The 21,079-nt window shown below is 38.6% G+C and overlaps 2 protein-coding genes across 2 annotated transcripts in view; one reads left to right on the top strand and one right to left on the bottom strand.

Moving 5' to 3' along the window:
- Nucleotides 1–1,959, bottom strand: part of LOC130921432 (tubulin beta-6 chain) — a 43,963-nt gene extending 42,004 nt beyond the window's left edge. Inside the window, exon 1 of the mRNA XM_057845317.1 lies at nucleotides 877–1,959. The gene's annotated coding sequence lies outside the window, so the exon portion shown is untranslated. The remainder of the gene's footprint in view (nucleotides 1–876) is intronic.
- LOC130921433 (guanine nucleotide-binding protein G(s) subunit alpha-like) overlaps nucleotides 1–21,079 on the top strand; it is a 53,198-nt gene that overhangs the window by 23,602 nt on the left and 8,517 nt on the right. The window lies entirely within an intron of this gene.

Below are 21,079 nucleotides of genomic sequence, written 5' to 3'. Positions count from 1 at the left end.
AGTTTGGTTTAGCCTCAGAGGATATTTTAACAATTTTGGAACTAATGTACGAAACTTTAAAACTGGGGGTGAGGGATGGGGGTATGCATTAATAATCTATTTATAATCGAATCGTAGCCTCTGAATGGTAATCAAATCGTTAGGTGCCCAAAGATTCCCACCTCTAGCCATAAAGCAGTTTGTAGTTTTTTTCTGCGTGGCAGGGTTCCTGCCCTCCTCCTCACGGTTAATTAGTGCTGGTAAAAGCGATACACACCCCCTCAAGATATAAACGAGGTCTCACTCAACTAGTTGTCAGTTGACATATTATCACAAATGTTAGGTAAATATTTTATAAAGGTTGAAAAGTTACCTAGTGTTGCTTTAAAGTGCCTGTGACACGAAAAAGCATGTTTATTTCATGATACACGCGGTATTTTATGCTCCTGAATGATATGGACCGCTTGGATGTGTGTGGAAGCGATCGCTATATTTATTTAGTTTTTTGAATCCCACGCCAGGAAAATGAGTGACTTCCGGCTTCGGTATTGCATTGAGGAGGAGGGCGCTGTGACGTGTACGGTAGAAGACGTCCTCTTCACTATACAGCGTACTGTTGTGTATGGGGACGAATGATTCAGCTGATTTTGCGGATTAATACGTTTATTTTTCGCATCACGCCAGCCAAACGGCTGCAGAAAAATCATTCTGTATGAGGGAGAGGCGTATGCGCCTTTTTGGAGTTTCAAAAGGTTCCCATTCACCATGGATATTTACTGTGGGACCACTGGACTTACGAGGAAGTGAGTAAACATCTTGTTTTGTATTATGTCAAATACGAATACAGCAATTACAAAGTAAACACTACAAACTTCTTTTAAATGAAGGACTACTTACGTTTGATCATTGATAGGCATGTAAAAAGCTGTCCTAATGGTCATTAGCAGCAGCCCGTTAGCTGCACAACAACTCCAGCCACCCTCCTCCGGGGAACGAACTGTAAATTGCTCTCCGCCGGGCGGTTTGCCGATCCGCAACGACAATAGACAACCGGGTCGTCATGTCAAATAATCCAGGATAGTTATGTGTGATTTTCCGCTTTGAAGACTTTGAAACATCACTCGGTTCGGGTTAGCATGTCTGCTAGCTGTCACGCCTTCTGGTTTGTTTACATTCTCCGAAGCCGGGGAAGGGAAATGACATATGTCCGATTTAGGTGTCATAAAATATAGTTCGGGAGGTGCGACAGTAAAGGTGAAGTCGACAGTTTTGACCGTTATGGAGTAATTTTGCCATGTTGTCCTGAATAAATGCATTTTTATTATTTCATATTCCATTCAGCACAAGACTGTTATTTGTCATGACCATGCCATTTATTTAGCAATTGGGGAAAATACTTGGATAAAAAGAATATCCTGTAAAAATATTGAAGTAAAGAGACAGAAACAATGACATTTTGCCGCTCTCTTCGTCGCGTTTTCCTCATTGTGAATAGTTCCCCCTCGACGGGCTGACTGGTCCTTCTCAAGCCATTTATATAGCTATTGGGGAAAAATACTTGGATAAAAAGAATATCCTGTAAAAATATTGAAGTAAAGAGACAGAAACAATGACATTTTGCTGCTCTCTTCGTCGCGTTTTCCTCGTTCTGAATAGTTCTCCCTCGACGGGCTGACTGGTCCTTCTCAAGCCATTTATATTGCTATTGGGGAAAAATACTTGGATAAAAAGAATATCCTGTAAAAATATTGGAGTAGAGAGACTGAAACAATGACATTTGGCGGCTTTCTTCGTCGCGTTTTCCTCGTTCTGAATAATTCCCCCTCAATGGGCTGAATAGTAAAACCGATGAGCCCAGTCTACCGCTGACGTCATCCACCTGTTGGGGACGCTAAAGCCCTATAATGGTAGGCGTGGCTAACTGGCAGATTAAAAGGCTAATTTCTCGTCATCTGTGCTTTGCTAAATTGTTGTATATAGTCGAATCGTCTCAAAATATGATTCTAATTCTTGCCCAATGTATTTAAACTGGGCGGACTGGCTGTCTTTTAGGGCCAGTCAGCTGCCAATGAGTTAAATGAGTGCCCTATGAGGGGTTAATTCTGGACCACGAATTCCATCTGTAATTAAAGTGCTCAACATCAGTCTTGAGTAAAATCTGTCTCTCTACCCCTAGATATTAATCATTGTCATCACCATCTCCCCATTTGTGCTGTCAGCCTCCAAATACGAAGCAACAACTATACAGAAAAGAAAAACAAAAAATAAACTCATTCTTGTGGAATAATCTATTGAATCAGTCATTGCTAGCAAAGCAACAACTGTGTATGTGGGGGGATGTATGTGTGAAGGCAGGGGGGGACAAATTAGTTTTATAAATCATCTACAATTATAAGTAAAAAACAAAAATAACCTGTATTAGACAACGAGGCGATTTAAAGAGCCATACAAGTGATGTATTTTCAGGTTGTTACTGTATATCACATCCTCAAGGTAATTGCTGATTTGAACAAAGTTCTCATCTATTTGGAGAAGAGTGACTCAAATCAAACACAACAGTGGGTCACTCGTCGTCTTTTTATCTACAGCCCATTAAAAATCAGGAAAACCGGAATGGTGAAAATCAGTTGAGTGGTTTAAATATCTTCAAAACCCAAACCCTAACCAAAAGAATAGTAGCACAAAAGAGTACGTTATTAGTTTTCACGCTTTACATATCTAACTTTTCAAACAAATCTCTCAATTCAAATCAGAGTCCTCAAGCGATTAGACTGTTGATTGGCGAGCGACGAGTCCTCTTGGCTGCCCACAACCCAAATGAGAACTACAAATGGATGGATATTAATGTGACAAGCTTTTGCTGAATCCCACTTTCTGCAGTGACGTTCACTTAAATTGACTCGCCTCCCTTTTATTTGACCACACTCTAATTTGAAAACGTATTACACAAACGGGTTACACAATATTACAGTCACTGTTGTCTATTTTTGCTCCCCTTTGACCATTTCCTAATGAAATGTTTCCGCTGTGTGCTGCCCATGAGAGCATGCGCTGGTCACATGAAGCACGTTGACGAAGGAGGCTCACAGTGTACACGCGCAAGGTTGCCATTAATTTCCGTTCCTCTTGTGTGTTTTGCGCGACCTTGTTTGATGTTTGTCAAAAACTCGTAAGAAAAAAAAAAAAGAGTCAAATGGAGTCAGTGACGGGTGAGGGATGACCAATCTGTTTAAAATGCAAGGGAATGATTACCGTCAGCCCTCCAAGTTCAAATAGATTGGACACCCCTAGTATGAATGTTATGAAATGGTGTCGAACGTATTTCTGTGTACTCCTCTTCCTCCTATCCGTTATAGATCCGATGTTGGGCCGGGTGGCCAAACCGGAAGTGTGCTCCCCTCCCCGCTCCTCCTTCTGTGTACTTATGTAAACGGAGAAGCAGAGAGAACGAGCGAGGGGAGAGCTATTTTGGGCTCAGGCGGGCTTCAGGACGAGAAAGAGGGAGCGAGTGTGTCGGGAGAGGGACAACCTCTGTGTTATTGATGGGAGGTTGTTGCCGTTAGGTGAGCACGTCCACCCTTGATCAACATGGCACCCTCAGTTTTTCACACTTGCACCTCCTTTCAGGCGTTTGGCCCATTTTGGTGTTTGGCGGTGATTGTGCTGACCTTGTAGTATAGTTCAAAACCATATATTTTGTGCAAGGGGATGGTAAGCAATCACAAGTACATTGCGTGTATACATTATGGACCAATCGACACTTTATCGATTATCAACTTAACTGTTTTGATAGTCAAATAATTGTTGAGAGGAAAATAATTGTCAATCCTCTTTTTGAGTCTCATAGTTACAGGCATGAAAATCATCTTTCGGCGAAATTCGCCGTTTTGAAGTCAAAAAGGGTGACTTACGTGTAGGGCTGTCCCAAACGACTAATTTTCTCCCGATTAGTCAGCCGACTATTTTTACGATTAGTCGACTAATCTAATAATTACATTTTTTTTTTTTTTTTTTTTTAAACCAATTTAGCAATGAAATTTTTGTTGACGCTTATCAATTCACAAAAAACATATTGGAACACTCAAATTATTTATTAAAGTACAAATAAACACGTAAATAACAATAATAAAGCACAAATAAACAATGAGTTCAAATGCTGATAGAATTAACTAGTGTAGCATCCCAATTGAAAAGATGGTCTCATAAACTGATGGTTTACAACTTTTATTCCATCCTTGATGTAAACACACTGTAAGAGCTACGGTGCACACAAATAAAGCAACACAATTAGAAATTAACAAAAACTTTTCACCTTTTTCCTTTTAAACCTTATTTATATATCAATGAATTGCCTATATGAATTGCCTTTACCTTAATTTATTACCTTATCATTGACAATCTCTCCCTTGAGTGCAATCACTGTATATACTGTATATATTTATGACCTTTTAACCTTATATAATTTTCTATACCATAAAATAAACCATAACATGAAATAAACCTTTCAATTAGCATTAAGAACAATACTAATAGCACTTATAGGCCCATTGTCAATGAAACATTATTATTTAGTAAGGCGACAGCACCCTCTGGTGTACAAAAAATTAAAGAAAAAAAATTACAAACTGCGTGAAGGCGCTTGAGGTGTTTATTCACGGCCGACGTGCAGCCAAGCTTGGCATTGAAGAGAAAGGACAGAAGAGTGTACTCTCCTTTGTTTCTTTGAAATAAGGCAATGTTTTGGACACTCTGGTGCGCTTTTTTTGGCTTTGTGCCGCTTTCCCCGCTTGCAAACAGAGCATCCGACATTCTAACTTTCCACGCATATATTTTTTTAACCCTTCATTAACCGTCGACGGGATGTTGTGCTCGTCGACGGATTTACGTCATCGATGACGTCGACTATGTCGACTAGTCGGGACAGCTCTACTTACGTGAATTGTGTTGATCAGGGGTCCAAACTTTTTCCTGTAAGGGCCACATAACTTTTCCCTTCTCAGATGAGGGGTGGGGTCAGTTTGTAACAGAAAAAGTGTGACAATTGCGGGAGTGCCTAAATGTAAAAAATTATTGTTTTTAGAAAGCCGCAATCAAATAACTCCTTCTGGATTCTTCACGGAACAAAAGTAATAAAATTAAAATAATAATATAATATAATATAATATAATATAATATAATATAATATAATATAATATAATAATAATAAATAATAACACCATTAATTAAATAGATAATAACCAAATAACCCTCTCTGAGTTCTTCACAGAAAAAGGCCAGGAAATAAATAACACTTTTGACAAAAAAAAAAAAAAAAAAAAAAAAAAATCAAAATGCTCTCTGGTATTGTTCTGGGGGCCGGACCAAATGTGGAGGCGGGCCGTATCCGGCCTGCGGGCCATAGTTTGGGGACCCCTGGTCTAGATCCTAGGAGAATATTTTAAGGCAGGGTTGGTGGTTGGTTCAGGAGATTTTTTTTAACGTCGGACACTTGGTATGCAAGCGGGAAAAGTGGCACAAAGCCAAAAAACGCACCAAAGTGACCAAAACATTGACTTATTTCAACGAAACAAAGGAGGGTACACTGTTGTGTCCTGTCTCTTCAATGCCAAGCTTGACTGCACGTCGGCCGTGAATGAACACCTAAAGTGCCGTCACCCAGTTGTAATTTTGGAAGACGGCAGGAGTCAATTACAAACTGGCAGATTCTAAGTCCATCTAACTAACTACCGACATGTTTTATTGAAGTTGCTAAGCCAGTCGCGATACTGTATGAGTCCATTTATGGCACGGTAAATAAAAATGAGGGCGGTAATTTTCACGGCTGCGTTTTATCGTCACGTCCATGCGTGCAAACATTTGTGCGTCCGTGTACACGTGTGTGTTGATGGAATATGAGACTCCAGTTCTTTTCACATATGTTTATTGGTCATCAACATGCCGTATAATTAATGTTCAGACATACAAAATAAGGTAACACTCTATATCAAACACTGTAAACGTTAGCATTGCTACATTGAGGCTAATGGAGGAAAAAGACAACTTACTTTAGCCTGCTATAAAACATTGGCAGTCTTCTCCAAAACGCAAACTTGCGATTAAAAGGTGACACTTCAAACATGAAAAATCGCTGCTTAACAGCATTTGAAATGAAAAAAATGGAGAAAAAAAAATTGATAACTGACATCACATGAAATGACAGAGTTTTTTTTGCAGAGTGTAAAGCTTCCTGTTAGCGGTTTAGCGAACGTACTTCTGGTGAACATTTCAAAATAAAAGCACGTCATGGTCGTCATATAAATAACGATTTCTGGAGTTAATCCCACATACTTCGGAATTCAGATTCTACACTAAGAGTAGCTTTAAAATGACACACTTTATGAAAAATCTGATTGCCAATGAATGATTATACTATCATATATAGTAGTATACTATAATATTAATGCTAGATACTTTTTTGTAAGAATCGTTTTGAATCATGGCGAAGTCAGTGTTCTGAATCTGTTTAAATTCCATTCTTTTGCAATAGTTAATGCTATCAGCATTTGACCTAATTGTTTATTTGCGATTTATTTTTGTTATTTACGTGTTTATTTGTACTTTAATAAAGAACTTAAGTGTTCCAAAATGTTTTTATGAATTAATAAGCGTCATCAAAATTTCATTGCTAAATTAGTTTTTAAAAAAGGGGGGAGCGGGGGAGGGATTACTAGATTAGTCGACTAATCGTAAAAATATTCGGCCGACTAATCGGGAGAAAACTAGTCATTGGAGACAGCCCTGGTTGTACAGTGTACCGGAACATATTTCTTCCACACCCTTCTCACCTTTTTTACCCCTGACCCATTTTCATGCCTGAATAGTAAATACTTTTTGATTGACTTTTTTTTTTTTTTTTTGGCTTACGTACTTAAAAAAAAAAACGAGCACTGCACAGACTTACGTCTGAGCAGCTATATTAAAAGCATCACCATATTTCTGACCTCTGTCGTAGTTGACCTTTGACCCTTTCCCTTATGTAACCTCCCCTGCAAATTTTAGTTAACTTGATAACAGATTAGCCTATTTATCGTGAAATTACTTTACTGACCTCTGTGACTTTTGACCTCATTGCACCAAAATTTTATCACCTCTTCCATTTTATAATACATATCTGGAAAATTTATTGATACTCTCTTTTAGAGTTGTCTGATAATATCGAGTAGCCAATAATATCGGCCGATAAAAGTATTTTAAACCGATATCGGATAATATCCGCATCGGTTTTTCATTATCTCAGGGCCATTTTCGCGGCACTTTCTTTTGATTTTGGATTACTTGGTTTTGGGCTAAATACATGTTGCCTTCAATGTGAATGTAGAAACCTTCTGCCTTTGTACAAGGGCTGGTCACATCTTAGCACAGTTATGCTTATTGACCTTTAGATGTCTTCAAACTATCATGCTTGGGGTTTGTTATGTGAGCGGACCATTTGCATTTGAGGTGCAAAAATTAAAAGAACAATAAATGGTTGAAAAATAATGAAAGTGATGTCCACGACCACATATATCTGTATCGCATGTTTGGAGTTGGACAATATCGGATATTGGTTAAAAAGTCAATATCGGACAATTCCAATCTCTTTATTTGAGCACCACCATACAGACCAACAGACATGCAGAACCAAATAGGTAACGTCCGCCTACTGTAGGTCTCACCTACTGGCGGAGGTAAAAACTGCAATTTATTAATTAATAATTTATGTAGTCCTCAATAAAATCAGATTATTATATTTGCAGTTAATCAAAATTATATGTGTGATTTATATACAGTATAAGTGGAATAGTTGACTATTTGCAAAATATTCTGTTTAATCGACTATCAAAATATTAGTATGTGGCAGCTGAAGTGAGCATGTAGCTTATTCGCTGCCATTGGCGATGGTAAACGTCCAGTTCATTTGAGCTGTTCAAATGGATTGGGTGTTTATTGTCATCAATGGCACTAAAACATGCACTGAAAATGGATAGGAATTCTATCACGGAACAACAACTTGTCATTATATGACAAAAGAATAAATCACTTAATTGTAGAAAACAAAAAAAGGAATCATAGCAGCTGTTATCATAGTGTATGTGTTAAACAAAGCCTTTCAATATAAATGTTTATTCTCTTCACAATCTGTTTTATAATAGTGTACAGAAAGAAATAAACACATTCACTTTCATTTACAAAGTGTACCTGAATCCGCTCACCCAGCCGTTTCGTGACTGCTAGTGTAAACATAAATGGCGACTGGACTGCGAGGCCAGCATTAATTACATGGCTGAAAAATAATGTAGAGGCAAACACAAGTGACCTACAACAATTTCTCCAACACAAAAAAAAACTAAGTAGTTAAACATGGAAAAAGCGTTTGTTTGCAAAAATGTCACTTAAAGCGACACAAATCAAAATTTGTGCTCATAACAATTAATGAGAGCTGTTATGAAATTTGGACTTTTCCTTAATTGTGTCACTTGGCTGAAGGTGCCTCAGCTTGAACAGTTTTTTTTGTTTTGTTTTGTTTTTTGTAAATATACGTGAGGAGGAGTGCCTTATAAGGTCACATGCTTAGTGTGTAGCTTAACATTAAGTCATTGGCTGCCATTGATGTTCACTGCCAACTACTTCCAGTGTTATGCAATTCCTTGCTACGCGGCTAGACGACAACATCCACACGCATGCACACATAGGTTGAAAGCGGCGAGTACTCACTATTTTTTTATTTGAGATTTTTTTATTGGGGTGCACGATATCCATTTTTTGAAACCGATACCGATAACTTTCTGCTCCTCAAAGCCAATACCGATATCGATAACCGATAATAAATATCTAATTTTTAAATGTATATTCACCTGAGTTTTTGAACACCTGGAGGTTAAAAAAAAAGAAAAAAAAACTAGTGGTGGATTCAACTTAGATTTGCCTTTGACCTAACCATTTATTTAATGATGACATGAACATTGTTATAATGAACAAAACAAATACAAGAACAGTCTCGACTTCAGATAAAGTGCCAATATTTATTTTTTTCAAAAATAATTTGAGACAATCACAATCAATTAGTCAATGTCATTGAAGATGTGTTCACAGAACGATGAGCACTGAATTAAAACATAAACCCAACAGGTATTGTGCCTTGTCATCAGATAAAAACATTTGGTGCTACAGGACTACACACTACTGTTGTGGTCTTGGTCCATGAAACAACTTAATTAACCTGGCAATTATAGGACAGCAAGGCTATCAAAAACCAAAAGGCCTCTCAATAACTTACTAACTTATAACTAACACTGTAAAATGCAAACATATAGTAAGGTTCATCAATCATTCCTTATTATCAAAAATATGGTCAAGCAAAAAGGATTAATGGCTTGCCATATAACAATCCATGTAAACGGCAGCGAGTGTACCCATTTTCAATAAAGCATGAGGTTTCTTCTCTGCACAGTACGAAATCCTTGTCCAGCCACTGCGCCGTCATACCAAACATACTGACAGGAATAACATTACACGTTTCGTATGTCTGTGGTGAAACTTACGTTCCGTGCATGGTTGCCGATCGAAGTATGGAAGCGTGTGGCAATCTCATCATACTTTGCCGGTAAACATTCGGCTTGGAATGATGAACCTGGGCTCCAAATGACGAAGTAGCCGCCTGAATCCTATGTCTTCGACGACGGAAAAGGGTTGGTAGCGCCATCATTTCTGTGATCGCTATACCCCTTGGTCATCTTTGTGAAAATTTTTCAGATTAATTCGCAGCTCGCGTGTCCTCGTACTCTTTTAAAACACCATCTAAGCGATTGTGATCTTTTAAGTGGCTTATTAAAATGTGTAGTAGCTCAACACTTTATTTCCCTCCTCGTGGAACTTCCGTTTTGCATTTGTATGTTACAAATTGCAAGTGAATGGTTTTCCACTGACAATTTTTTTAAAAATCCCACACTACCGACGCCATGTTTTTTTTGTTTTTTGTTTTGTTTTGTTTTTTGTTTTGTTTTTTTATAAAGCACACTGCTGTCGTTTGAGTGTTACGTCACAGAAGGGACCGCTTGATTTGTGGCACATCTCCCTACTCTTCTCCCACACAGTCACTGATACATTGGACTGGCAAAACAGGAGTGGAAACGAACGCACACATCCCAATCCGCCGACACCGTGCCAAAATAATTATACTGTATATTATCGGGCCTATTAATAAAGTTATTGTATTTATTGGGATGACGTCATAATTCCTACTATCGGACTGATAATTATCGGACCAATAATTATCGTGTACCTATCGTTTTTTATTACATTTCATTGCCTCAAAAATGCTTTATTGTGTTTCCCTCTCATACTTTAACCATTGTGTTTTCTTATGGTACCCTAAAGGCAGTGTATATCTATTGACCACATTAGTCACGAAGCCTATTTAAACCTTCCTTAATTGATAAAACTACATTTAAGTATTTTCTTAAGGCATTTTTTAGTATGTTCTGCCTGTATGCATCTAAACAAAACAAGTTGAAAGCGCACGGTAGTACTTTGGGTGTCAAATTCGCCTCATGTAAACGTTTTGCCGATGTAGTACATTTTGGCAGAACACAAGTTCAAACGGATTGGACGTCAGTCAAGTTCACTCGCACTGAAACATGGTAACCAATGACTCAGCCGTATATTTTTCTGGATCTAAATACAAATCTAAAGGGTAATTCCTTTAATAATGCACCCAATTCTTGTACAAGGATTTTTGGAAATCACTTTTGCCATGTTTAGTTAATCCTGCCACAGTAACAAATAGTGGCGTAACAATGCATTGAGCTGGATCCATCCACTGATTAGTTAAGCAACAATTCAATCAAATCAGTTGAATTGCAAAACATCAACATTTTGTGACACGTTTTGTTAAAAGAATAGTTCTCATTCAAATATTTTAAATGTTTCAGCAACAAAATATTCAAAAGCATCAAAATTGCTTTGTATTTTGTATTGTTTTAGGTGAAATGCAACTAATTGTGTAAAATCTGTACATTCAATCATTCATTCTTCTGAACCGCTTATCCTCACGAAACTCCCGGGTGTGCTGGAGCCTATACCTATATCTGTTCATATTGTATCAAATTGAAAAGACCGTGGTAGACTTTGTAATATCGGCAAGTATCGTATCATTTCTAAACACTATCGTATTGTATTGTCATAAAATTGATTTACGCTCCTTGTAGCAGGCTTTTTCAAAGTAACTACTGTGGTTGTTTTTGTCCCCTAAATGATCACAGCAGCCTAAATAAAGAAAAAAATGTGCACGGAATTAAATATTCGCATCGAAAGCAATTCTCTTCCAAATGTGGATAATCATACTGGTATTACATATCTGAGCAGGTACAGATCAATCTACCTCATTTTTAAAACCTGTCCTGTTCAGCTGTTTGACACGGAGAATGGAAGTCTAAGGGCCCGGATAGTCTGAACAGTTTTAATGTTTCACATTGAGAGTCCAACTTACTCCCATTGTGATCATTCAACATACCTCGTTTATTATGACAAAGCAGCGAACAGTAAGGGGTTATGGGGGATAGAAGAAAAGAAACACAAGAGAAGAAAGAAAACCACAAACTACAGAAATCCAGAAATACATTGAACAGCTAAACCATTTACTAATATGTTGGTGCTATCGTCAGCTAGATGTATTTCCGGTTGACACCATGTGGGGAGCCTGTTGACCAGGGAAAGAGGGGGACGGGGGTGGGGGAGTCTATAAGCTAAATGATTGAAAGAGGTAGAGTGTACACAAATCAGCTCTGTGAACTAGAACCCAGTAATCGTGTGAATCCCTTGCGAGTGTAAGCCCGTTGGCGACCAACCCTACGCCGCCCCATCGCCAATCCTGGCACCAGGACCCCCCACCCGAGCGCGCCCTATCACATCCATCCGCACGCGAGCCCCACCAGGCGCGCGACAGCCACGCAGGCTAGCGGAGACTACAAGCCACATCCGCAGCCCCCCAACCGGCACGCCACGCCACGGGACCCCCAGCGGCCCACCAAGCCCAGGGCAGGGCAGGGTCCCCCGCCGGTGCAGGCAACACCCAGCCAATATACCTCATTTATGCAATCTTGACGTCACTGAAATACTCCCTGTGATGTAAACCACCCTCGAATTTTTTTCCCCAAGGGCATTTGCGGATCAATAATGAGGTATGGATTACAAAATCCTGCCATTGTAGCATTAAAATAAGTGGAATCGAAGTTCAAGGTAATGATTAAAATAACGATGTGGTATTTTGATGCCAACACATGTGTAACATTCTTCTTCTTCTCTGTAAAGCGTGCATGTGCACCACACTGCCCCCATTAGGACAAGATGCACACAGCAGGGTGACAGACATAACTGAGTGACACAAGGCATCCATAATTATTATTATGGATGTTATTTGTCAACATCTGAAACACGTAAGATGTGCTAAGCTCAAATTAAAGCAGTGATTCTATTGTTATCTTATCTTGCTTCCTGTATATGTATTCTTTTGGCATTGGCCGCTTTCACCGCTTCCCTCTTTGCACTTTTCCGGCGCCGCTCCTGTTCTGGTCTCTCTCTCCCTCTCACTGGCCTCACTCCAGTCTCACAAGATTTGGAGCCGATTGTCTATTTATAGCATGTGTGGTTCTGTCGCCATGACAACCGAGCTGGAGGCCAGGGCGCCAGGGAGCTATTTTTGGAGCTGCGCTGTAATGTCAGACACAGCCTCCTCTCTATTTTCTTCCCTGCTCTTTCTCCCGCTCTTTTTTTTTTTTTTTTTTTTTTTTCCTTCCCCTCCACACACATGCACCTACCTGTGTGTGGGTTGGTGTGTGTGTTTACGAGTGGGGGTGTGTGTTTGTGTGTAAATGATTCATTAAGATGTATTGGTTTTTATTATTTTAAAATACTGTTTTTTCGGGCTGCAGCTGTCGATTATTTTAGTAGTCGATTAATCGATGAACTTGTTAGTTCGAATAATCGAGTAATCGGATAAGGAACATAAAAAAATTGAAATACCTGAGCTGAGCCTCAAACGGTATAAAAAAAAAGATAAATGAGGATCTATGTACAACAAAACAACAATTGGCTAATTTACATAGCAAAAGTCCGCTGGCTTAAATGCTGTAAAACGCAAACTTTTTTTTTTTTTTTTTTACAATGCTCTTAACAAATGGTTCACACACATTCCCACAAAAAAAAAAAAAAAAAAACGGCTAAATATACCTATAAACTAAATTACAAATGCGTTAGAAAAAAAACTTTAGCTCAAACAAAATCATAGCTTATATTGGTCTTAACAGGAAGCAGCTGGATTCAGTCATGTGAAATGAGTTATGTCATATTAACTGTTGTCACTAGAGGGCAGTGTATCTACCCAAATCAATCAAGCTAAATGCAAACACTTTCAAAACAAACCCTTTCAACGCCACTTTAATTAAACGAATACTCGAAGCAGCAAAATTTATTTCGAATCTTTTTTTTTCTAATCGAATACTCGAGTTAATCGATTAATCGTTGCAGCACTACTATTTTTATTTAAGTACTGTGTTTTGTCAAAAGTATGAAGAAGTATCGATCCTGCCTTTATTTGTTTTTGCATTTCCACAGGCCACCAGAAATTGAATGTTGTTATGATGTAAATTTGATTTTGCACTACTCTAGATAGTAATGATTGACATTTTTGCATTTTCCTTGTTAAGTCATTGGCTGCCATTGACGTCTCCGAGTGATAAACCTCTTTAAAGACTTTAATTTAGTGTTTTTCAACCGGTGTGCCATGAGAGATCATCAGGTCTGCCGCAAGAAATTATCCACAATCGCATTTTTTTTAACGTCTTCGTCTTCGAGTTGCAGTAGTAAGGAAGAAGAAGGTAAAAGGTTGCAGTCGTGTGCAGATGAGAAAGGTATTGCTCGTGTCGCGTTCAAGAAGTGCTCGGATTTGTAGACATCAGCCACCTTATCCAAATGTGACGACCTTCAATCCTCCCCCTGTCTTTGATTCCAAAACATTGTTGAGGACAGCAAGGTGGCTGATGGCTAGAAATCTGAGCAGTTCTTCAATGTGTCACGAGCAGCTATCCAACAGCGCCATGGTGCCATGCAAGTTTAAATGTCATCTGCAAACGAAACCCCCGTCGCTTCAAAACGACGGACTATTTTGTTTGCCTTTGTGAAAAAACAAAGAAACAGGCAAGGTCTTCAGAAAAACTACAAAAGTAAATCAGAAAGCCCTCATAGCCAGTTATCTTGTTGCTGAACTTGTTGCTAAATCCAAAAAGTCCCACACTGTGGCAGAAACATTAATACTACATGCCTGCAAAGCCATTGTCAGCGAGATGTTCAGCCCTTTTGCGGTTAAAGACATTGCTAAAGTACACCAGTCTTATAATTCTGAGCTTTTCAAGCCTAACAGCTATAAAAAATAGACAAAGAGAGACAGAAAGAGACTGAGAGCTGTTGAAGAAGGTTCCTGCCAGGATATCGGCTTTGTTTTCATCTAAACAGGCTCAAGTTTCACCCTGATTAAGTATGAATATTTAGAAATTATTTTATAGTTAAATCTACTGTAAGGAAAGTAATTTTGGAAAAATTTTGATTTGTGTTGTGCCGCAAGATTTTTTCCAATGTAAACACTGTTCTATATGACTTCTTGTGTCTATAAATATGGCTTCGTTCTGTAAGTGTGTGATGTGATACGACCCCAGGAAGAAAAGCTGAAGTGGTGCGCTGCTTCTTCTAATGGGGATCTTAAATAAAGTTTAATTGAATTGGATGTCTATCGTTGTCAATGGCAAGCAATTAGTTAATTTCAGGTCACTTCTTTGTTAATTTTAGGGTACACATGGTTCACCCACTCTTTATTTTGGATCATTTTTGGTACATTATAGGGCATTCCAGGTTTACTTCTTGCACATTTTGTACCATTTTTGTTGATTTTGGGGCATTTTTACGGCACTTTCTTTTGATTTTGGGTTATTTTCTAATGATTTTGGGCATTTCTGGGTCACTTCCTGTACATTTTGGGTGACTTCCTGTTTGTCGCTGTTTTGGGGCAATTTGAGGAAAGTTTTTGGCGGTTGGGGTGGGGGGTTTAATGACCACTAATGGAAAATCACTGAAAGAGTTTTAAAAAAAAAAACGTATCAATAATGATAGTTAATGAATATTTTTTTTTGCATTTATGTCGATTTAAAAATTTTTGTATTGTCACAACAGTAATAACACTAGAGACACTAACTTTGTTGAGTTAGGTCTCAATTTTAGTTTCAACTAGCAGTATGGCCCGGCGTTGCAGGGCATAATACTTGTGCCGGGTTGTTGTGGCCAAGGTTTGTTAAATGGACACATAAGAAACTTATGAAAGTAGTCCTATTAACGGTTTATCGATTGTCAATTTGTCACTCTATATGGGGGCGCTCTGGTGTAAAACTTTCATGGTGACTGGCAATGACCCCAAACACCAATCTGCCAATTTTGGTTAAAATCAGTCATACAGTTTGGGAGCAATTGGAATATATCGGTTTTAGGATTTCTTGATTTTCTCACTATTGAAAGCTCTGCATCCTTGAAACTTCTGAGAAACACTGTTCTCTATGAGTGTGTCAAATTTGGTTAAAACAGTGGTACTTAAGCTGGGTTTGATCAAACCCCAGGTTTTTGGTGAGTAAGTCTAAGTGGTTCAGCGAAGGTAAAGAAATGCAAAACCCTTATTTTCGTACGCTGATTAAATTTGAGCAAGGTGGCTTTTTAGACCAGGTTTTGGACTGGTTTGCTCCCAATATACAGGCTTAATCCATTTCTTTTAATTGCTAGACCCCAATCTGATGGGAGGAGGAACTGCTTTGCTCAGTGGAAGGTTGACTCGCATTTGGTATGAAGGAATACAACAAAGCAATGGGCAGTGTCGTCTCAAATTTTGACCTGTTTATAGAAAAGGCTGTTAAAATGAAGAGGATTTTGAATGGGAATTTGCTAAATTATTAGCTTGCTAGGTTAGATATATCAGTTTCGAATTTGAAAAAAACAGCTTTATTATCTAATGCTCAAGGGTTCGGTGAATCCACATGTGAAACTTTTGGGTTCTGTACCTTTAACAAGGTTAAGAACCACTGGGTTAAAATCAGGCCATTCCTTCTGCAACCCAATTTTTCAGATTATCGATTTTCGATACTTATCAGGGGTACTACGATACAAAACGTAACTAAGAACACTTGCAGACGCTGATAGTACAAATATGTACAATTTCAAGAAAATCGATCGAGCCGTTTCCGAGTCCATAGGGAATCAACTCACACGCACACAGACACGCACGCAGACACACGCACACAGACAGTTCCATTTATATACTGTATGTTTGAATTAGATCAGTATAAATTAGGGATGTCCCCGATCTGATCACGTGATCGTAAATCGGGCCGGGTTTTCAATTTTAAAATGATATACAGTATATATATTTTTTATTTCATTTTTAAGGGCTAAAAAGTATTAAAATAATCCAGAAATACAATGGCAATGCCAAAGAAACAAAAATATGATTTATACTCCGCAACACTCCCGGAAAAAGCGGAAGGGGAAGTACTGTAAACAGGCCAAATAGGAGAACGTTGTGGAAGTGAACGCAGGAACTTAACGGGTAGCTGCTAAAGTGGTAATGTCTGCTGTGTGGAAATATTTTACCATCGAACGGGGAGATATGCAACAGCAATTTGTGCAAAGTGGGCATTTCGCGTGGTAGAAAGGATAGAAATTCGTCCCGAATCGGTTTGGGACTCTGTATCAACAGATTCTCAAAATCAAGTGACTCGGACTGGGGTGCAAAAATATGCGATCGGGACTTCCCTAGTATAAAACTGAACTTTAAAAACTGATTTTTACCCCCCAAATTGTAGTAGTTTTTATCACCCAAAATAAAATTTTCTTTGACAAATTACTAAAGAAAAAAATCTAGGACTATTAAATATTTATAATACAATAAAAGAACAAGTAATGTGTATATAGGTTGTTTAATTGTTAGTAGATTGGCAATGTTTTTGTGCAAACTTTGTTGATTTTGCACCTTCATTTTTTCTTCTGCCTAAACAATTTCACTTAACATTCAAACGGATTTGAGGTCTAACGCTGTCAATGAGTTAAGATGTTGGATTTTCTCTTTTTGGCAGATGGTCTGATGGATTTTTTTTAGCACTGTAGATAATACGTCTAAATTGTTTTAGACATTTTTGAAGACTTAAAAGTTGTATTTACCTTGTAAGGCATCCAAAAAAGATAAAAGTCAAACTACACCACTCACTGTAGGCTATAAATAAATGCTACTTTATCCTGTTATGTAAATACAGTGGTTATTTTACACTGTGACTGCAGCAACCGTAATTTTAATATCACTATTAATAGATTGAAGCGCTAAAAAAAGAATATAGAGGTGTGTTTATCTAGAGTGTGGGCTGCAGCTATAAACAAAAATGCAGATGGAAGCTGGTCTTTTTTTCATGTTGGCTTTTAGCTGCTTTTTATCATGTTTTTGTTCTTTGAAGACTTGCAACTGCTACGCTACTGATTTTCAAGTTCATCATTTTGGTGGTCCTTATACTGTTTTAGGATGTGGCGAGATTAGTGTGTGGGGGTCAACAGCGAGCCTCGTCTAGTGCCCCCTCACTCTCCTTCTCCTCGTGTGCTACCTGCAACCCTCTTGTCACATTTCACCACTGCCTGCAACATTCCTGCTTACCTCAGTGGGGGTTGCATACCAGCACCCGAAAATGGTGGTCATGACCCTTTTTCTTGACTGGAAGAACAGCGGACGGGCATCTGGATAGTATTGCGGAGGGTTGGCAGTGAAGGACCATGTTTCCGTCTATCACCGTCAACTTGGAATTTCTTCATAGAAAGTTACTTAAATACCTCTTATAGTTATAGTTTCATTTTCATAAAATAAACATAGAAAAGTGTTCATAAATCACTTTTTATAAAAGGTACTCAACCAAGATGTCAGAAATGATCTATAAAAAATAAAATCTGCCCTCATTTCCTGTAAATCGGGGCGAGTCTCGATTTTAACTACCTCATTTGCATATGTAAACAATGAGTCATGAGAATCATTCTCAGAGGGCGTTTACCTGGTGACGCCGTGACACCAAGACGCAACGATTGTGTTGTTGTGCTGATTCGATTGCGGGGCTTGCTCCGCAACCAGATGAATGGAACGCTCTCACTCCGATGACGTCAGCACTCACACACATCACTGAGCATGCGCAGTTTTCAAATATACTTAATGTTTGCATTTTTGTGCCTTTTGAAGCAGGAGAAAAAAATCGCGTGAACGCCATTGCTTGGAGTGGGCATGTACCTCTTTGTTGTCTTCCGAGCTGAGGTTGTTGTTGTCAAGCTAGTGCGTCATTGACTGTTGCTTTGTAAAACTGGAAAGCCCCCTAAGGCCTGGCATGAATACTACATTGTTTTCACGCGGAATTGTGACATCGTTCAAATGGAGATGGAACCTTGTAAATGCAAACATGAAATATGTCGTATTCTCGGAGCGTCACCATGTAAATGGCCCATCAGGAGCTATAAGGATCCTTGATACAGATTTAATAATTTTTAAGTAAGTTATTTTTTTCAACATCAGTCTAGGCTTGTGCCGGTATAATATTCTGACGGTATGATAACCTTAAGCCAAAATATTACGGTTTCACGGTACCACAGTATTGCAATTACATCTCTAAAATGTGTTACTTTGAGACATCTGGGTTTAAAAAATTAAAAAAAACTTTTTTTCATTGAAAAGGATTTTTATTTGTCAAAACATATTAGCAAACATAATTATAACATAAAGTTAAAATTACTTTTCAAAAATAACAAAATATTCTAAATAAAATAAAAAGAAATGCAGTCCTTTAGGTAAGCCTAAACCCAAAGCCACAGCTCAACATTACTACCATCAGAACAAAAATAATTGAATTATTTATAAAAAGGCACGTGTGTATGACTCGTATCGTGTTTGCATTATACACATTCTTTCTCGACACAGACAGTTGCCGGATTTAAAAAAAAAAATAAAAAAAAAAAACACGTTTTACCACCGCTAGACACACTAAACCCGCTGGAGTTCACTCTGGTAGCTAGTGGGAAATGTTCATGACTGTTTACTAACCTTTCATTTTGTATAAATGCAAAATTATATTGGAGGTATTGCCTCCTCGGTGGCCACCCTCAACAAACATGTTTTTCATGTCAGTTGGCCGTCTGTAACTTTTCTGTAGCCAAAGTATTCCAATACCAGCAATTTTGTTTTCTTCGATGGGGGAAAAAGTTCCGTTTCACCTCTTCCAGCCATTGTGTAGCACAGTGTTTTTCAACCTTTTTTGACTCACGGCACGTTTTTACATTGGAAAAAATCTCGCGGCACACCACAAACCAAAAATGTTCCAAAATTATTTTCTGCACAGTATATTTAATTATAAAATAATTTCTCTGTATGTATACTTACTCGGTGTGAAACTTGAGCCTGTTTAGATGAGCACAAAGTCAATATCCTTATTCGTCAACAGCTCTCAGTCTTTGTTTTTATTTATTTTTTTTATAGCAGTTGGGCTTGAAAAAGTTCAGAATTATCAGACAGGGGGACTTGAGCAATGTCTTTAACCACATCAGGGCTGAGCATCTCGCAGACGATGGCTTTGCAGGCAGGTAGTATTAATGTCTCTGTCATGGTGTGGGACTTTTTGGATTTAGAAACAAGGTAACTGGCTTTGAGGGCTTCTCATTTACCTTTGTACTTTTTATTAAAAAAAAAAAAACCAAAAAAAAACAGTTCCCCTGTGTTTTCACAAAGGCGAACAAAATAGTCCATCGCCTTGTTTTGAGGTGACGGGTGTTTCGTTTGGAGATGACATTTAATCTTGCTTCGCGTTCAAGAACTGCTCGGATTTTTAGCCATTAGCCACCTTGCTGTTCTCAACAATGTGTTGGAATATAACACAGGAGGAGGATTGACGGTCATCACTTATGGATAAAATCGAAAGCACACTTTTGAGTACATCGACACATGACGAGTCTAACCAAATGATGTGCAGTAGACGTGCAGGGGTCCACATTGTTGCGGACAGCAAGGTCGTTGATGGCTAGAAATCCGAGCAGACACGAGCATTCGCTCATCTGCACATGACCGAGAACTTTCTACCTACTCCTTCCTTCCTTCCTACTGCAACTCCGCCCGACGACGTAAAACAATATTGTAATAGCACCGAATGGGGAAATAAAAAGGAGATGAGTCGGTGATGACTTTCCCACTTTATTGTGGCAACAATGGAAAATAATAAACAAAATAACTGCGGCATCCGCAACATGCGACCGCTAACTTCACTGTCACACCTTTCTCCCTCCCTCCCTCCCTCCTTGCTTGTTAGCTTCCCGCTACGTCACCACTCTGCAGTCTGATGGCCCCTTCAAGGGCCCGCACAGTTACGGACATTTCAATATATATACATATATAAATACGACATTAGATAATTTCTCGCGGCACACCTGACGATCTCTCACGGCACACCAGTGTGCCGCGGCACACCGGTTGAAAAACACTGGTGTAGCACAACTGACTCACTGACACTGAGCAACAAACTGGGGGAGGGTTGAGCCTTGCAGTTGCAAGCGAGGGATTTCTCCATGCATTTTAAGGACATAAAAATTAGCTAATACTTTAAGGACGGTATGACAGAAAATGTTTGCGGTCTTCTTGAAATCTTGAAACAAGTAATCAGCACATGTTTAAATACCACCAATTACCAATACGGTGACTTGCACCAATATCCACACAGGGAATCCCCAATTTATGGGTAAATTTTAACCACTTCAGTAATTGTTAGGAGCTAAAATAAAGTGTTAAATGCATACGGATTTTCCATAATATCAGAGATAATTGAGAATCTGAATCGCCTCTCGGTGTTTGATTTGGATGTTGCTGCAAATGCATGGCAGTGGACCTACAGTAACTGATGACTGGTGGTGAAATTCAGTGAGATAATGGACGTGAAGGAAGCGACCAGAAGGAATCTGAGAATCACGTTAGCTCTGGTCAACTTGAAAA

Source organism: Corythoichthys intestinalis, chromosome 9 (assembly GCF_030265065.1).
Source record: "Corythoichthys intestinalis isolate RoL2023-P3 chromosome 9, ASM3026506v1, whole genome shotgun sequence".
In the NCBI taxonomy this organism is placed as follows: domain Eukaryota; kingdom Metazoa; phylum Chordata; class Actinopteri; order Syngnathiformes; family Syngnathidae; genus Corythoichthys; species Corythoichthys intestinalis.
This window is presented reverse-complemented; position numbering and strand designations above follow the sequence as displayed.